Genomic DNA, 18,417 nt, shown 5'->3' on the forward strand with positions numbered 1-18,417 from the left:
TACCTAACATGGGTTTCCATTAACTATTGACCAAAAGTCAAACAGATGTTCAAACCCTGGTTTTGACAACGTGAAACACAACATCATCATGCCAAATACAGTCATATACATCCATCCATTATTCTGAATTCATAAACCCATAAATGCAGAAGAATGTCGCATTTGCGATTAATAAACCAAGTTTCTACTAATTGCAGTTACTATTAGCAAAAAGAAGCATGATATCATCTATATATAAAACATAAAGTGCTAATAACAGTGTTTTATCATGTTAGCTATACATAGCAGCAAAACATCAAGTTAATAATTAAAAAAAAAAACATACAATCTCCCCATCAAAAAATTCATAATTATAATATCTGATATCAGAACATACTTAAATGTCGTTGTTAAACTGAGGTAACTTGATTTAATATGATCTTCTATTCCGAAGACACGTAAGTGAAGTGCAACCTATCACTAAACCTCTACTTATTCTCAGTCATAAACTTTCGCCAACCGTCCAACGCATAACGTGGCTTCAAATCATTTAACTCCGACTTAACATCATAAACCTCCACAACTCCAACCATGTTTTGAACTTTCAAAGGATGAAGATCAACAGAAAGACCTGCTCGTCTGGCAACTTCAACAGGAAGACGCTACATGTATTGTGTGGGAAAAAATAGTAGTCAGACAAATAAACATAAATCATTAGTTTGTTATAAAAAACGGTATACCAGCCTATAGTCTCCTTTGTGATCAAAATGAAAGAACTCAGGATCGAGAAGATGTCCAGAATGTTTTTTTGCAGTCTTTATAATCTTATTTCTACAGATAAGCTTTTTCTGAACGTTGGCGGCTCTTTTCCCCTTGATGAAAAAGTAAACATATACATGTGAATTAAAGGAATGTTGAATATATGAACAAAAAAAAACAGTTTATATAAGATATACTGATTAAGTGGCGAGTATAGATACCTTAACTTTGTGAGCAGATGATGAACATCCAATATGATCACTTGTGTCGACAGGTAAGGCAGCATTTCCCTTAGTCATATTCTTGACCGTCTCCTTTCTCTCAGAAGTAACTTTACCGTTCTTCTTAACCTGTTGTCATAGAGTAACTTTAATAACCATAGTAATATAACAATCTTTAACACGGTAAACTTACATCTTGTGTTTTATTCAATCGTGAAGACATGCGTCTCTTCGACGTGCATTCGGCATTCGTTCGTAACTTCTTCTAAATAATACATTATTGGATAAATGTAACATCAGTAAACAACATTACTAATAGTTGTAAAAACATTAAATTCTTATATGTGTTAAATTAAAAATAAATAATTTTAATAATTTAGTAAGTACCTGAGTAACGGTTCTTCCTTCACTTACAGACACTACTTCTTCATCCTCATAGATGTCCTGGTCAACATTAATGAAAGAATTTGTATAATGCTAAAATAATTAAAACCTTTACTGCTAATAGTAAATACATACGTACCTAGAATACATTCTCAACATAATCAGTCTTCGATATCTCAAGCACACTATCATCATCAGATTCAGGTTTCTTCGAAAAGCAAATCTCAATCTCATCTCTATAAACTACTATGTCAAAAACAACATCATCAATTCTGCTAAACACAAGCAAATCATCCTCTAGTATTCCAACATCTTTACACATTTCCGGCCATCCTCTAGCAAATACAAAGTTCGTATCAAACTTAGACACCTCAACATTCCAATAGGAAGCCTTATAACAGATTTGAAATTTGCCACTTGGTGGGTTGTTTTCGTAAAATTGTTTAATGAAGCAGTCTTCGATTACCTACATAAATTAAAAATAATGAATACTATACGTGAAGTATGTGACTTATGAGAATAAGCATTGACAGATTTAAGATGCAAAAGGATTCAAGTTAAGATCAATAGTCATACCATAAAACCAAATCTTGCATTACGGTTAAACGTGAAATAAGATTCACCACACATGCCATCAACAAAACATGAAAGTTCAATCCCAAAATCACCTAACATTCTGAAAACCAACAAAGTATCCCTCGGCAAATTGAGATCTTTAACAACACTGTCCCAACCGTCAGTTATTATTGGCGTTGAATTTTCTATTCTGACCCTCACAAACCACTTTTTACCAGACTCATGATAGATTCGCAACTTATTTTTTTGCCAACAATCTCCCCACTTTTGATTAGCAAAGGCTATAGGTACATCCTGTATATAATTTTTAAGTAGTGTAAGAAAATATAAACTATAACAACTGTTAAATATATATCTCAATAAAAATAAATTATGTATATAAAAACATGTCATACCAGTTTCAAAGATTCTGGGTTATCAAGAAACTTGACAAATGTAGTATACATGGCAAAACCTGGATCAGTAAAGATGTTAAAACATTGAAATTAAAAAGTTGGCTTCGAAGATGAACATTAACTTTTTGTATTAACAGAGTATCTACTGAAATAAATCATAGAAACAGAGTATGAGTTAAAAAAAAATTCTACAAATAATAACTATTTGAATATGTTATCAACAAATGATTCAAACACCTAACTAAACCCTTCTTGAATGTATAGCAATAAACTTAAAATCGTATTTGTAGCAAGATAGGATTTGAATTTTTTTTTTTTGAATTAAAATCGATTAAACATATAAAGTATTACAATATGAATTTACATACCAGTTGTTGAAGAAAAGACAACAAAACCTCTAGTGATTCAAGTGTAGAAGACGGAGAATAAGAAAGTTGAAACCCTACAAAATGACTGGGAAGACGAGATTTTTGAAAGAAGTCAGATGATAGATGTTTGATGTGTAATAATGCTAAAGAAATAATGACAGTTGTGTTTTCGTTTTCCCATATTTTCAACAAATGAAAAATATTTACACATACACCCCTTATTGAATTTGTTATTTACATTTACAAACTTAATAAAAGATGTCTAACAAAATTTGTTTGGAAACCTCTGATGGTCGTTGGAAACAGTGTAAGTCAAACAGTCGTTAGATAAACAGAAGTTATGACAACAGATAATAACTTTCAGCAGTTGTTTTATTTTTAGCTAACATATGTCCATGTCAGAACCTCTGTTATCATAATGCATGACAGTCAGCAGTCAGCACTATAGTATATGAACAGTCATTAGGAAAAATAGAAATTATGATAACAGACGGTACCATTTAGCAGTGGATGTGTTTTTAGGCAAGCATAAGTTTCAAAAACAGTTGTTTTCAATCAGTGTAACTCAACAGTGGTAAGTCTAACATCTGCTATTAGCCCAACCACTGTTAGGAATAACTGAAATAATTAAAATGAAGATGCGACAACAAAGATTAATACTATTTAAATTTATGTCATTTAGTCAACAGTGGTAAATCAAACAGTCGTTAGCATACACAGTTGTTTCATCATCAGCATATTCTTGAAAAAAAAATACTATCAATGATCAAATTCTGAACATTTTTTTTATCTTTGCACTCATCTGTTCACCATCAAACCAACCCCTGATGCTATTAAACCTCTGTTGACTTACCAAGCAGATGTTCAGACAGAATTCAACATCAACATAATCTGTTAACCATCAAACCAACCGTTGATACTATTAAACCTCAGTTGACTTACCAAACAGATGTTCAGACACAATTCAATATCAACATTATCTCTTCGCCATCAAACCAACCCTTCATATTATTAAACTTCTGTTGACTTACCAATAAATCAATAATTAAACTAAATCAAACTAAAAAACTAAATAAGTAAAACTAAAAGGCAACATAGATTCATAAGTTTAAAATTTATTCATTTATTCATGACATTAAAAGTCCAATAATTACATCACATACTGAACAACATTAAAGTTCAAATCTAACAATAACAGCAAGAATGAAGAAACTTTAGCTTCAACTCCATCGATTACTGAACCTCTCGATGTATGTCCTTCAGCATCGCCATGAACTCCACGTCTCTATCATCGCACTCTATATTACTAACAACACAAAGCTCACGAACGGAAGTTGAAGGCATACGCATAAGATCTCTGGAAACCTGCTCTCTAGTGAACAGGCCAACTTGCAATCCATCAAAACATCTCTTCAACTCTTGAAGAGTAGCCCTGTCTTCATATACCTGTTCCTCGATTTGCCTGACAAAACGCTGCTTGAAATCATCCGATTTTGCATCTGTGAATGAGGCCATTTGAATAAACTATATTATTCGACTTTCCTGAAAGTATGATATCTTCTTAGGAAAACGTGTAGATTTAATATATATAAACATATTAATGTAAAATTCAAAACAACAGTCTTTTAATGCAAAAACCTTTTCAAAACCCCAACTTTTATGGGAAAACCGTAAAATTAAATACCAAGAAACCCAAGGGACAAAATATCGAAATTCAAAGAACAAAAGCAGATTATGAAAATTACAATTAAACTCTTCATTTACCATGTAAACGCGTTTTTAAACTCTATAAAAAACCGATGATTAGTTTTGATTCAAAACATCAACAACTCGTCCTACAAATCACTTTCTATAAAAAATAGTTCTAAATCAGAAAACCTACAAAAAATCTAAATGGCAAAGTTTAGTTTCTACCACTGGTCAGACACCAGCGATCTTAAAACACAATTCTCGATGTGGTCACTCAAAGAACAAAGAACAGACCAAGAACTAAACAGGAAAGTCGACATAATCAACAACACTAATGACAACAAAACCTGGAACAGCATAGCATTGCTCGATGAAGTCCTCCACTCTCCTCCATCAGACTTCCAGAAGAATGCAGAAGAGTTTCTTACATAACTTCTAGAACAGGATCAGAAAATCTGCAACATGCTAACTGACCTGAAATTAAAAAGAGAGCATGAAATCACATGGAGAAAGGTGAAGGATCGAATTCTGACCCGAACGAGTCTATCAGAGGAGTTTTGATCAGATACAGGTGCAGAAAACAAGTACCTGATGTAGAAATAGCTAGATCTTCACTTAAATCATTTTGTTGATTGATATAACAGCGTTTACAACCAATTCTCACACCGGCAGCACCTCGGTATGGAAAACAAGAAGGTTCACTACTGATTTCGCTCAAGAGGTATTTATAGTGTTGGAGGTTTCACTTATATGTACATGTACGAATAAGCGGAACCTTTCATAAGGTTTCACTTATACCGACATGTACGAATAAGCGGAACCTTTCATAAGGTTTCACTTATACGGACATGTACGAATAAGCGGAACCTTTCATAAGGTTTCACTTATACGGACATGTACGAATAAGCGGAACCTTTCATAAGGTTTCACTTATACGGACATGTCAGGGAAATCTCGTACAATGCGCCCTAATCTAACATTCTAAGACTAACACTCGATACAAGACGAAGTCGACAGATGTATGCACTAACAGACTCCCCCTCAGATGTTGACGAGTCTTAAGTGTCGAGTCTTCGCATCTTCAGTCTTGATCTGTCTCTGGGCTTCTCTCTCTCAATCTATTCACGCAAGTCTTCAGACTCCCCCTTGCGATATGCTGGCATTTCCTCAGATCATCAGCATCATCAACTTTAGGATCGTTGTCTGGTTTTCCATCTAACAGCTTCTCAATATCAATCAGCTTGAGTCTTCATATCTCAAGATCATTGTCTGGCTACCTCCAATCAGAGTCCTTAGGTATTGGAACCAGATCTCAGAAACGAATAACCTGGCTCAACTTGACCTGCATAAGCTCTACCTCAAAGTAAATTTCTCTCATATACATATTTCAAACATAAACACATGCACTAACTCAGACTCTCTTTCAAAAACAAAATGATTTTGCAATCTGATGAACCACTTTAAGGTTTGATAAAAATAATCAGTTTTAAACACAAACTCCCCCTCAAATTATACTTATCATGTTTAGCACTCGGAATTTTGAAAATCAGCTTTCCAATATCAGTTGTCAAAAATCTTTTTGAGTTTTTGAAACTTTATGCTAAAACACACTAAAATCTTTTTGAATTTTGAAAAGAAACATGTAATGCAGTAAAGAAATATTTACAGACAATATTTTTGTGAGTTCGTGTAAGAGGATCATATCAGTTTTTTAGACAGGTCACCAACACCGTTAAGCTTCATTTCATTTTAAGTTCTAAATAATTCACCTAGATTGTCAGTATATTTGTCCACTTAAATTTTCACACAAAGTTCAATTGATCTGAGATACGATGTTAATGTCTTAAGAACTTAAACTTATCCGTGTGTCCCACTTCTTGTATATACTCCCGTATCCAGATCCCAATATTCAGTCTTACAGGTGAGTATACCACAGATGATATCTGTTCAGGGGTTAAATGCGAGGGCCGTGAGAGCTCAGGTCGATACTTCCGTATACGCAGAGAGATGACGGCTTCGACTTTTCAGTGTGTCCCCTTTAGAGGATCTTTTAGTTTCAACAGCAACGACTATCAATTTTATTGTTTCATCAGCTTGCTGATGGCGGCGCTTATGTTTCAAAGCATAGCAGAAAGCATTATCCGGGGACTAGGTCAGTACTTCCATACAGCAGAAGTCCCGGGATAATACCCCAGATATCACTGAGCATAAAGACCTAGTATCTCAGAATAAGGGATCTTTCAAACAAGATTTCAGGGGTTACCTATATATCCAAGCAGTTTTGTTAACCCACAGAATAAGCAAGTTTGAATTTTTAGGTTTATATCTCGTCACAATCTACTAAATGTGCAAAAACCTACTGGCATATCCGCAGTGAGATTGTTTATCACATTTTTATCTCTCCAATTCTTTAGCATGTTGTGATAGTCCACTGATGTACTATCATTTACTCTTTTATACAACAAAACTCATTTTTTGATTTTATCATGTTTTTGGCTTTTTTTCAAATTTTCTAATGTTTTTGGATATTCTGAAATTTCTACTCCCCCTAAAATGCAAACACCTTAAAGAAATTTGAAAACTATCTAAGCTCTTGACCCACTTGAAGAAAATTCAAAACAAACTGTACAGAAACATGACAACCGATATCAAATCGCCTCAATTCGCCATTCACTAGGCATAAACAATCTGAACTCCCCCTTTCACAAACCATTTTCTCATTGAGATTTCAAAACACTTAAGTTTGTTTTAATCAAAATGGTTTTTCCGGAAAATAAGTTTGTTTAGATAAAAACCATTTGTAGGTTTATCACTTTGTTAAAATTGGGGATATGGTTCATCATATTGTTCTTTGAGTTATCATAAGTAGTAAATCAAGTACAAATCAATGTCCCTGATTTACCGTTTTGCAATCAAGCAACCTGTACCACTTGTAAAAATCACCATATGTAAGTATAACCAAACAATACCACTTGTAGGAATGACACCTCTACACAAACCATTTTACCAATCAGAATGCCGATTCCTGCTTCGCACTTACCAACCTGGAAGCTCCGGCGTAGTCATTCAACCTGTAAAGTTTTAACAATTTTAAGAATTTTTCATACAAACTCATAATACATGAATGATGCCGATTCCTGATCCACGATTACAAACTTGGGATCTCCGGCTAGTCAGGTTTTTCAAGCGAAGAAAATGTCCACCCAAGCCTGACCAGCCTTGGGTGATTTCAATTCAGATTTTGTTGGGGTGTAAGTTGCTTTCTTTTTAGCATACAAGTCTTTTACCCCTTTTACCTTCCCATCGACCATCTTTCCGAAAATCTTCTTTACTTTCCCATTAAATGCTTTCTCAACATCAAAATTATCCTTTTCAGAATAACCCTGATTTGAGATTTCAGTCTTTCCAATTTTTCTTATAAAATTCTCAGTCCTCAATGGTGGAAAGTTCTCATCATCCATTGAAGGAACTGAATTTTCATCATTCTCATCAAACTGTGGCTCCTCTGATTTTGTGGAATCAGATTCATCACCAGATTTTACCTCAAATTTCTTAACAACCCGTTTTTGGTTGTCAAGTTTTACACTTCGCCTGTAAAATCTCTTCGAACATTCACCAACTTCAAATGTTGAATTTTTGAAAACTTTAAATTTTTTGGTTGGTGGTTCGGTTTTATCAACAACAACTTCTTTCAGTTTTCTAGAAACTCCCTGTTTTGTGTTTGTCGCTTTCGGACAGTTCCATGCAATGTGACCAGCTTCATTGCATCGGAAACAGGTTCTGGTTTCTTTCTTCACATAAGCTCCATTCTTTTTCTTCTCGGCAAGAAATTCTTGATTAGATTGTTTCCAGAATGAGCTCTTCTTCTCCTCTTCAGCAGACGGACCTGAAACAAATTTTGTATTTGTTTTAAAAAAATTTTCATTTTTATAGTTTTCTGGTGGAATAAAACCAAGTCCTTTCTTTTTGTAGCTACGATTTTGGTTTGGTTTCTTTTGAAAACCAGAACCAGAATTGTAACCCTTTTTCTTGTTTAAACGTTGTTGTACTCTTGAGGTGTAAGGTTTAGGTTTTACAATAAGATTTTCATCTTTTATTTCAGAAATATTAATTTCTGTTAGTTTGAAAACCTTTTTAATCAATTCATTTTTAACACCTCTTATTGGAAACTCTTTATCAAAATATAATTTGTCAGAACCATTCAAAGTATACACGACTTCAAACGTTTCATCATTCAAATTAGATTTTGACAACAAAAACTCTTTACTATAAACCCATTTTCCCAATGATTTTGAACTCTTTTCGGACGAACTCGAACTCCTGACTGACTGACACGAACTTTCGGACTCGGACTTTGACTCTGACTCCTCATCCTTATCCAACACCTGATCGACCACTCGTTTTATCAGTTCTGACTCATGATCGGTGTCGGACGCTGTGAACGTGACATCAATATTGTCTGGTAAAACATCGGTTATCTCGGATTCTAACTTAATATTGACTGCCTGTTTTAGTTCTTCCTCGTTAGGTTTTCTGGGTGAGTACCCTTCCCAAATCGGAGGCGGACACTTATTATAACAAACACCTTGTTTCTTACCAGTATCCTTCTTCTTCTTTGACTTTGATTCTTCACCGTTAAACGCTTCAAATCCTTCAACTGTTGGATAAATTCTGTCGATTATGTAATCACAACCTTTGTAACTTTGCAGCAATCTTCTGATTCTTTCATTCTCAGCTGCTTCACTATCCAACTCTTTCTTCCACTTTGCACATTCTTCTATGTACATGTTGATCTCTTTCTGCTTTGTCATCATTGTTGCATTTAGCATCTTCAAAGCTTTTTCTCTTTCTTAGTTAGTCTTCTCCAGACCATTCACATGTCTATTCAATACATCATATGACTTTTTCAGATTCTTAACATCAAACAACAACTGTTCTTTCAACTTTTCTAACTCACTAAACCTCTCATCTTTTTCTATACATTGTTTAAAAGACTCTAAACAAGTAAGACAGGGTTTTGTGACTTCAACAATCTTCTCTACTTCAACTCTCTTTTCAACTTCCACAATCTTCTCAATCACTTTGACTTCTTTCAATTCTTTTGTAGCTTTCTTCTCTTTCAATTTCTTCAATTTTTCTGCAAAATAAAATCCAAAAGTGTCAGAAGATAAATGAGTTTTTCCAAGATTTATCTGTTCCATCTCTTCATCACTATCACTTGTTTCTGATGAACTGTTTTCTGAAGAAACAGATCCTTCATCTTCACTTTTCTCTTCATCAAATAACACTTCCATCCATTCCTTCAGCATTTCTGGCTTTTGAATAATATGTGCAATAAACGCTTGAACATTTGAATCAGCTGGAATAAACTTGTCCCAGCTAAAACCTTCAGCCATTTTCTCATCATCTTGATCAATGATGCCATAATAAGCTTTCATGTTTGCATCCTCGATCATTCTTCCATGTGCCGTTTGAGTTTCCTTTTGTTGATGCGGTTGATGAGTGATTTGCTGATAAATGGTCTTCCTATAATAATCATCTTTCCCAGACGACTCCTTCGCTCCTCTCGGCTCCTGATTCTTGCACTCTCTTTTAAAGTGGCCTTTCTCCCTGCAACAAAAACAGACAACTTTAGATTTATCAAATCCAAGATTAGAAAGATTTGCATCTAAGAAATCAGTTCTCCCTGTAACCAATCTAAACTTTTCTGCTCTCCTCAAAACACTCGCTAAGGCCCATTTAATATCCATCAGTTCTAGCTCTTCTGCATCAATTTGGTCATAATCTTCCTTTGTGAGCATCGGATTACCAATTCTTCCAGCAATCAACCCTTCATAAGACTCTAATGCAGTGACCAGTAATCCCATATGATGCTTTACAACTTCTTCAGAATAATTTTGACCATTTTGAAGATGTAGAGCTACATTACACTGAATCGAATGCCCATTTCCAGCAGATGCACTTTGAACACTTGGAGGATTCACCGTTGAAAAACCACTAGAGTTGACTGATCCTTGACTGCTTGGTGTAGGTTGATTTCCAGCACTAAATGCAGTTTGTATCTTTGGACTTGCTTCAGCAGCTTGAACATTTCCTTTATAGTACAATTTAATATCTTGTTGATGAGTAGAACTGTTCATTCTAGCAACTTTTTGCTGCTCCAAATCCTGTGCCTCCAGCTTCTCGATAAACTGTGCAATAGATAGCCTGCTAAACTGTCCGGAATTCTTCAATATCATCAGATATGTGCCCCATTCCTTTTGCGGTAATGCATCGGCAAGCTTTTCAACCCATTCAGCTGGAGTTTTTGTAATCTTTAACTGTGACATGGTACGAACAAGATGACAGTATCTCTCAATAAGAGTCTTGGTCATCTCACCAGGCATACACGTAAACAGCTCAAACTCCTTTTTCAACAAAGCTGCTTTTACTTTGTAGCATTTTAGTACTTCCCTCAAACTTCTTTTTAAGAGCTTCCCAGATAGAATAAGCATTTTCATCGTGTTGAAGCAACACAAATATATCCTCCTTAACAGCTTGTTGTAGCAAATTGATCATCATCTTTTCTGGTTTATAACTCTCTCTCTCTCTCTTGTTCAGTGAACTCTGAAATGATTTTATCAACACCCACTGAATTCTTTGGCCTCTCATATTCAGTTTCGATGCTCTCCCAAGCTTTTAAATGATTCGCTTGCACCCAATTCTCGAAACGCTTCTTCCATCCATGATAATCTTCAATTCCCTAAGTTTCGGAGGTTTTTGCATTGTTCCGGTTTCATTCTCCATTGTCATGGTCTTTGTAATGTCAGACGGACTAGCAGGGGTTGTAGCAAACGCGTTGTAAAACTCAGTATCCATGTTTCACACCTGTATTACCTAACGTAACACAAACAAACAAAACACAATCAGTTTAAAACATTTATCAAAGCGACTGAATCAAACTGATACTCTGTGTGAACTGAATCACTCGAACTGATGAATATTATGTGCTGACTGAGGTTTATATTGGCAAACCGTGAGGACTGCTATGACTCGGATCAAACGACCTTTTCCAATGACCTGGCTAAAATCACATGACCTGGAACTAGTTTGAATTCAAATGACTGTTCTCAACCGAACTGAATCAATTTCAAGCGACCTTGCGTGAATGAGATTGATGTGACTTGAATTTTGTGCAAACTGACCCAAAACTCACAACACAAACTGACTCAAATCTTGCACCCTTTCTGGCCCAACAAGACCCAAACAATGATCTAATTTCAACCCGTGCAACTTAGACAACTTTAGTGGGCTGACACCTTTTATAACAATTTGATCGATGAATGTAACAGGCTGATAAGATTTGAATGAAATATGACAATTTTGCAAAAATCACACGCAAGATGACATCCTCGAAATCTATTAGACCGCAAGTTAAGTGTTCACATGTGCTGACAAACTAATTGAAACAAACAAATTCCGATAACAATGATTGGGCCGCGTAATATGAGATAGGATGTCAATTAAGTCAAACAATTTTACTTGAACCTCAAATTGTAATGGGGCCTTTAAACTCAAATAGATTGAACAACTGAAATTATCTTTTCAGAATATTGTGTCTGACACTTTATGATACACCACCGATTGATTTAATTGGACCTCTCAAAATGATCATCCCTCAATTCTCATTGAACCTCAAAAATCACATGCAAAATTTTCTTTGATTAAAATGAACCGACAACATTTATATACTCAATTCTTGATTAGGCCGCGAATTCCACTAATGTGATTGGACCGAGACTTTTGACCCTATGCTGATTGGGCCGAACTATATAATATGACCGGTTCAAACTATTTCTTTAAACAACTCCCATTGGACCACCAATTCCATTAACCGACAATACTACAGTTCAAATCATGATACCCTTTTAAATGTTTCACATGCAACCTGATTTTCTAAATGATCACATGCCGACAATTTCTATTACCAAACAACAATTTGATTGGACCAATACTTAATTATGGCCGACAAATTTTTCTTTTTAAAAAACCTTGATTGGGCCGCAATTATTATAAAATGTGACCTTATGAACGAAACTAGGTGTGTACACAAAAGCGGAACCTATTTCACTTGGAGGTCCTATAAGCGAAAGGTGTCACTTAGGATGTCCAGATAAGCGAAACTTCTTGTCAATCAAGCGAAACCTTGTGTCAGATGAGCGAAACCATATTTATCATGCTCATAAGAGCGAAACTATGTTGACAGACAAGCGAAACCAGGGGTTTTTGAAGCGAAACCAGGTGACTTTGAAGCGAAACCTCAAGAAACATGTGACATAAAAGCGAGACTACACACTGTCCGTATAAGCGGAACCATATCCGAAGGTAATTTGGTCCATTTTTAGGTCGAATTTTGATATGAAACTTTCAAGGGTTTGACTATTATCAATTATCTACAATCTGTGAAATTTTGAGCGGATTCCGACCGTAAAATCTCGTTCTAATGAAGAAAGAAGGTGTAGAAGTAAGAATTTATGATGAAATCCAGCAAATCTCTGTAGAACTCCTCCTCCTGAAGCTCTGATACCACTTGAAGGATCGAATTCTGACCCGAATGAGTCTATCAGAGGAGTTTTGATCAGATACAGGTGCGGGAAACAAGTACCTGACGTAGAAATAGCTAGATCTTCACTTAAATCACTTTGTTGATTGATATAACAGCGTTTACAACCAATTCTCACACCGGCAGCACCACGGTTGGAAAACAAGAAGGTTCACTACTAATTTCGCTCAAGAGGTATTTATAGTGTTGGAGGTTTCACTTATATGTACATGTACGAATAAGCGGAACCTTTCATAAGGTTTCACTTATACGGACATGTATGAATAAGCGGAACCTTTCATAAGGTTTCACTTATACGGACATGTACGAGTAAGCGGAACCTTTCATAAGGTTTCACTTATACGGACATGTACGAATAAGCGGAACCTTTCATAAGGTTTCACTTATACGGACATGTAAGGGAAATCTCGTACAATGCGCCCTAATCTAACATTCTAAGACTAAGACTCGATACAAGACGAAGTCGACAGATGTATGCACTAACAAAAGGCTAGAGTCTACGAAATCTTAGCAAGTGTTAACCCTAGCGTGTAATACTTTATAAATATTTCATTAAATTCCTATTTTTCTCTGTAGTAGTTCATTTTAATAATATAATCATGCATCTTAACAGTTAATAAAAAATAAGAAACAAACCTAAAATGCAAAGGTCTCTTCTCAACTCGTGTAGCACAACTGACTTTTTCACGATAGAAGATACATATCGTCGGTTGAAGTTGCAACTCTCCCATCAAAGAATGTAACACATGCAACTTTTCACGATGTTGCAACAATTATATTGCAACATTAATATTTAAAGGTTGATGTGTGATGGCCAACATCATTGAAACGACGATGTTGGAACAATGATACCGGAACGATAACATGTAAACAGAATCATCAAACATTCGAACAAAGAAGTGTAATCGGAGAATAGCGGCTGAATCACGAGAAAGATGCATTTGAGAGAGAGAGAGAGAGAGACACGCTTGCAGATATCAGCGAGAGAGATTTGAATGTGGAGACAGATAATTATGTCTTACTTATAGAATTAGAAAATATGGTTTGAATTTTGAATTTTGAATGTGGAGCCAGAATTTTGGGAACAGATGTTTGATTATAAAATGTTAAGGACAGATGTTAATTAGAGAGAGTAATTGATTTAAGAAGATGATATGTTATATATCTGGAGCCACTGTAATTTTGAATTTTGAATTTGGAGCCATAATATTGAATCGTCAGAGGTTTTGAAGTTTGAATTTATATCATCAGTGGTTTGGTTACAGTAGTTTGATTACATTCATTTGAATGGGCAGACCTTTGAATGGACAATGGTTTTGATTACAGTGGCTTGAATGGACAGTAGTTCGTATTATAACAGAGATTTTGAATGGGCAGACCTTTGAAAAGGTGGATGTGGGCCAACTTTGAATTTGAAGTCTTTTAATATTAGGCTTTATGATGTAATAATGAGATAAGAAAAGCCTTGTTGGACACCCTCTCCTGCTGACACATCAACTTTTCTTATGTCACTTGGATTTCTCCTTTTATAGAAAGTACTAGCGGTAAGTCCCGTGTGCAAACACGGGTCGTTTCTTAGAAAACCATGCATAACATATATTGACAGAACATATAGATATGTGTATAGATATTGTAGCAAAACGTGTTATATATTGTAGCTAAAAGACAACTATAAGTAAATATAAAAGATATTTAACAAACTTAATAAAAGATGTCTAAAAGATGTCTAACAAACTTAATAAAATTCATCAGTTACATATGATTATTTCCATTCTCTTATTCAGATACAACTTAACTTTAACAAACATTAACTAAGAACATACGATCACCTGCCTAAACAACACACATCAAACCTCACTCAAGAATTTGTTACGCAGCAACATGTCCTTCGCTACATGTTGTGATCTAGTTAAATATGCTACTGCAAACAATGTAACAGATGTTGATTCAACAATCTCCCTATACAACAGATGATATGAAAACCCTTATTTATTACTGATTTTTATTTCTCATCAACATCTCCCTAATTTTTCCTTTGAATTGTAGTTCAAAGTCCAGGGAGAACATGCCTTCTTCATCATCCCTCTCAAGTTGAAGGTCCAACAAATCTTGGAGATCGTATGCATTCAGATTATATGCACTATCCATTTTAATCTCTTCAACACTACCATCTGATCTGATCAAAGTCAATACTTGGGTTTTTGAGCATGACTTCCACTTTAATATTTTTGGATCAGTTGGTTTTCTTGGGCAAAGAATTATTGAAGATGAGTTTGGTGATTGTGGTCTGCTAACTAAATTTACAATTGATTCAGACAAATCAGATGATGAGAGAATGTTTTTTGGAGTACCGATTTTCGGAGACAGAGCAGCAGTTGTACGATAGACTGACTTTTGAAGAACATTTGAATGTTCAGCTCTATCTTCTTCCAGCTTTTTGCAGGTCTCAACTATTTTCAGTTTAGACCATCTGGCAATGGATCTAACCGGACCATAATCAGCAGCCACAAGCTCTGCTCTCATTCTTTTAAACTTCAATACCTCATCTGAATCTACTGTTTTGACTTTCTTCCAATTAGATTGAGTTGGCTTTACCAGAGGATCATTGTTCATTTTTGTGATTCTATCGATATGAGTTTTTCTCTTACGTGTGGAGATGATTTCTGGTGAAGGAGAATGTTTTGGTAGTGAAGATGAATGTATGGGAAATCTTTGTGACGTTGGAGATGCTTGGATTGTGGTTGGTGCAGTAAAAATGATCATGGCAGATGTTTGAGAAACTTCTGCTGAAACAACTGGTGTCTCAGCAGCTGTTTGGTCTGCTGATACTTTTGTGTTCCCAACATCTATTGACAAAATGGGTGATGATGGTATGGAAGGTATTTTCTCCTTCTTTTGTAGTGGTTTTTTTTGGAGAAGGTTGGGATTTAGGTTGAGCAGGCAATATAATTTCTGTAGGATTAGCTTTTGAATCTGGTGGCAACTTTCTCAATGAATCTTTCTCCCCCTTTTTGGCATCATTATCATCATCATCATCATCATCTTTCTCAAAGATTGATGTAGAAGTGGAGCCAGTAAGTTCCAACAGATGTTCCTTAATGTTCATAATGTCTGCTTGTGTGTCTTTATACCTGGCATCAACCAAATTTCTGATAAATTCCAAACTGAAATAGCGGTTACTTTCAGCCAAATTCCTCTGAACTTGAAAGATGGGTTGCATAGAATTCCAAAGCTCATTGGCAATTTCCTGTCTGGTAGGTTGACTTTTAAAAAGCTCTATCATCTGCTTAATCAATTCTTTCATTTCAGCAACATCTGTTTCAATGTTAGACACTCTAACCGTCAAATCCTTATAAGTAAATTCATCACGTACTTTAATAGGATCATCTGAATTGCCACCTGTAGTGATTGTTTTTATTTTGATAATAGGAGAAGTCTCCATATCATCAGAAACAGATGCGCCTTTTTCTTCGTTCTGGGGACTTCCTAGTGAAGCAGAGATTACAGTTGTAACCTCATCAGTAGTTGCCTTCAAAGGAGTCTTAATGATGTAACCACTGTCCAACTGATCACCAATGGGTTTAACAGTTGTAGTCGCTGCTCCACTTCAACTACCACCAAGAGTTTCGTAATACTCAACGGGGATAACCTCCTCAACTGTTTGTAGAATAGAAGATTTAATTGGTTCAGAGGCAGTCATTTGTTGCGATCTACTATCAGTAATGTGTGCATTAGACGAACTATTTTCTTTCTGAAATTCAATTGCTTCTAACAGAAGTAATATTGTTAATGGAACTTGAGCCGAGGGTTGTGGTGTAGAAAGAGTGATTGCCCTGGGAGAGGGACTTTTAAACATACTTTCATATGAAAGCTCTACTTCATGTTGTGGTGTCCCTGTACTTGCAACATGATCCTTTTGTGACGATACATAAGGAGTTTGGATGGGTTGAGATCTTTCCAATAACTGTGAAGAAGTGGCAGCAGTGGTTTCAAGTGACATTTGTGTTGTCACTGCATTAACCTCTGGGATCTCATCTTCCAGAGGAACCTTTTTATTTTGTTTAGTTTTGATGGACTTTTTGGATGTGACAGCTTTCTTTTTGCGTTTTCCTGGTGTGTGTTTTACAACACCGGTTGTGGTTTCATGATCAACATGAGCAGTTCGCTCAACAACAGAAGTTTGAGCAACTGATGCAGACGCATCTAAAAGAGGCTTATCTCCCTTTGTTTCAATTGTTGAAACTTTTGACTCTTTATCCATAAGTTTAGTAAAAGTTTTACTTGTAAGACTATTTATTTGAAAAGCTGCACCTTGTTTAAAATCTGTTTGTGACACTTGTTTTCTTAGGTAGAAGCTTAGAAGTCTTGGATACAACAAAAAAAAACATTACTACGAACACCTTTTTTCAATTTTTTTCACATTTTTCACATTATTCAACAAATCAGAAAATAGTGCTTTTGATAAATTGTAATCAGATTTTGTTAAAATAGCATAACCCAAATACTGCATGTTCAAAGGTATCTCATTAAATGCGGTGGTCTTGGCTGAGAGACAAATTAAAAGAGTATGAAACAAAAATTTCATTGACGGAGGGAAGTTTCGTTTGTAGATAGTAACTTCCTTTAATTGTGCATCATACCCTCTTTCAGTGAACTCTGTATGAAGTTCAAATTTTTCAAACTTGTTCTTACCTGACAAGTCGTCCAATTCAAATGTAGTGGAAATTGTAAAGGGAGAAATTCGTACCACACTTTCCCTGACCTTAGATGTGATGGCAACTGGATTATTATCTTCGGCCTCTATTTCAACATTAAACCAAAATTGTCAGAGTGTTTCTTTATGAACCGGAGCATCAGCAGTAAGAATTGATTTGTATTTCGATGACGTTAAAAGGTCAATTATTGAGTGATAGCTGGTATTTTTGCTAGTTTTCTCGAAGATGAGGAGGTAGTTGTGAGGGTTTTTGATGTTCAGAGACATGATCGGAAAAGAAGGTGATTTGGGATGAAACATGATTTAAATTGGAGGGTTTTTAATATGTTGGAAACTGTTTTTGAGAATTTTGAATTCGAGACTGCAGTGGTAGAACCTCGATTTAGGGATGAAACAGCTTTTATATAGAGAGAAGAAGTGAATGCTGACGTGGCAGTAATTACAAATATTTGATGGCTAAGATCTGTCCACGTGAGAAGCTCTCTTGCGCCAAACGATGACAGTTGTTTGGAAACCTCTGTTGGTCGTTGGGAACAGTGTGAGTCAAACAGTCGTTAGATAAACAGAAGTTATGAGAACAGATGATAACTTTCAGCAGTTGTTTTATTTTTAGCTAACATCTGCCCACGTCAGAACCTCTGTTGTCATAATGGATGACAGTCAGCAGTTTAGTAAATCAACAGTCATTAGGATAAACAGAAATTATGACAACAGACGGTAACCTTTAATA

This window comes from Helianthus annuus, chromosome 16 (genome assembly GCF_002127325.2).
Source record: "Helianthus annuus cultivar XRQ/B chromosome 16, HanXRQr2.0-SUNRISE, whole genome shotgun sequence".
Classification (NCBI taxonomy): Eukaryota; Viridiplantae; Streptophyta; class Magnoliopsida; order Asterales; family Asteraceae; genus Helianthus; species Helianthus annuus.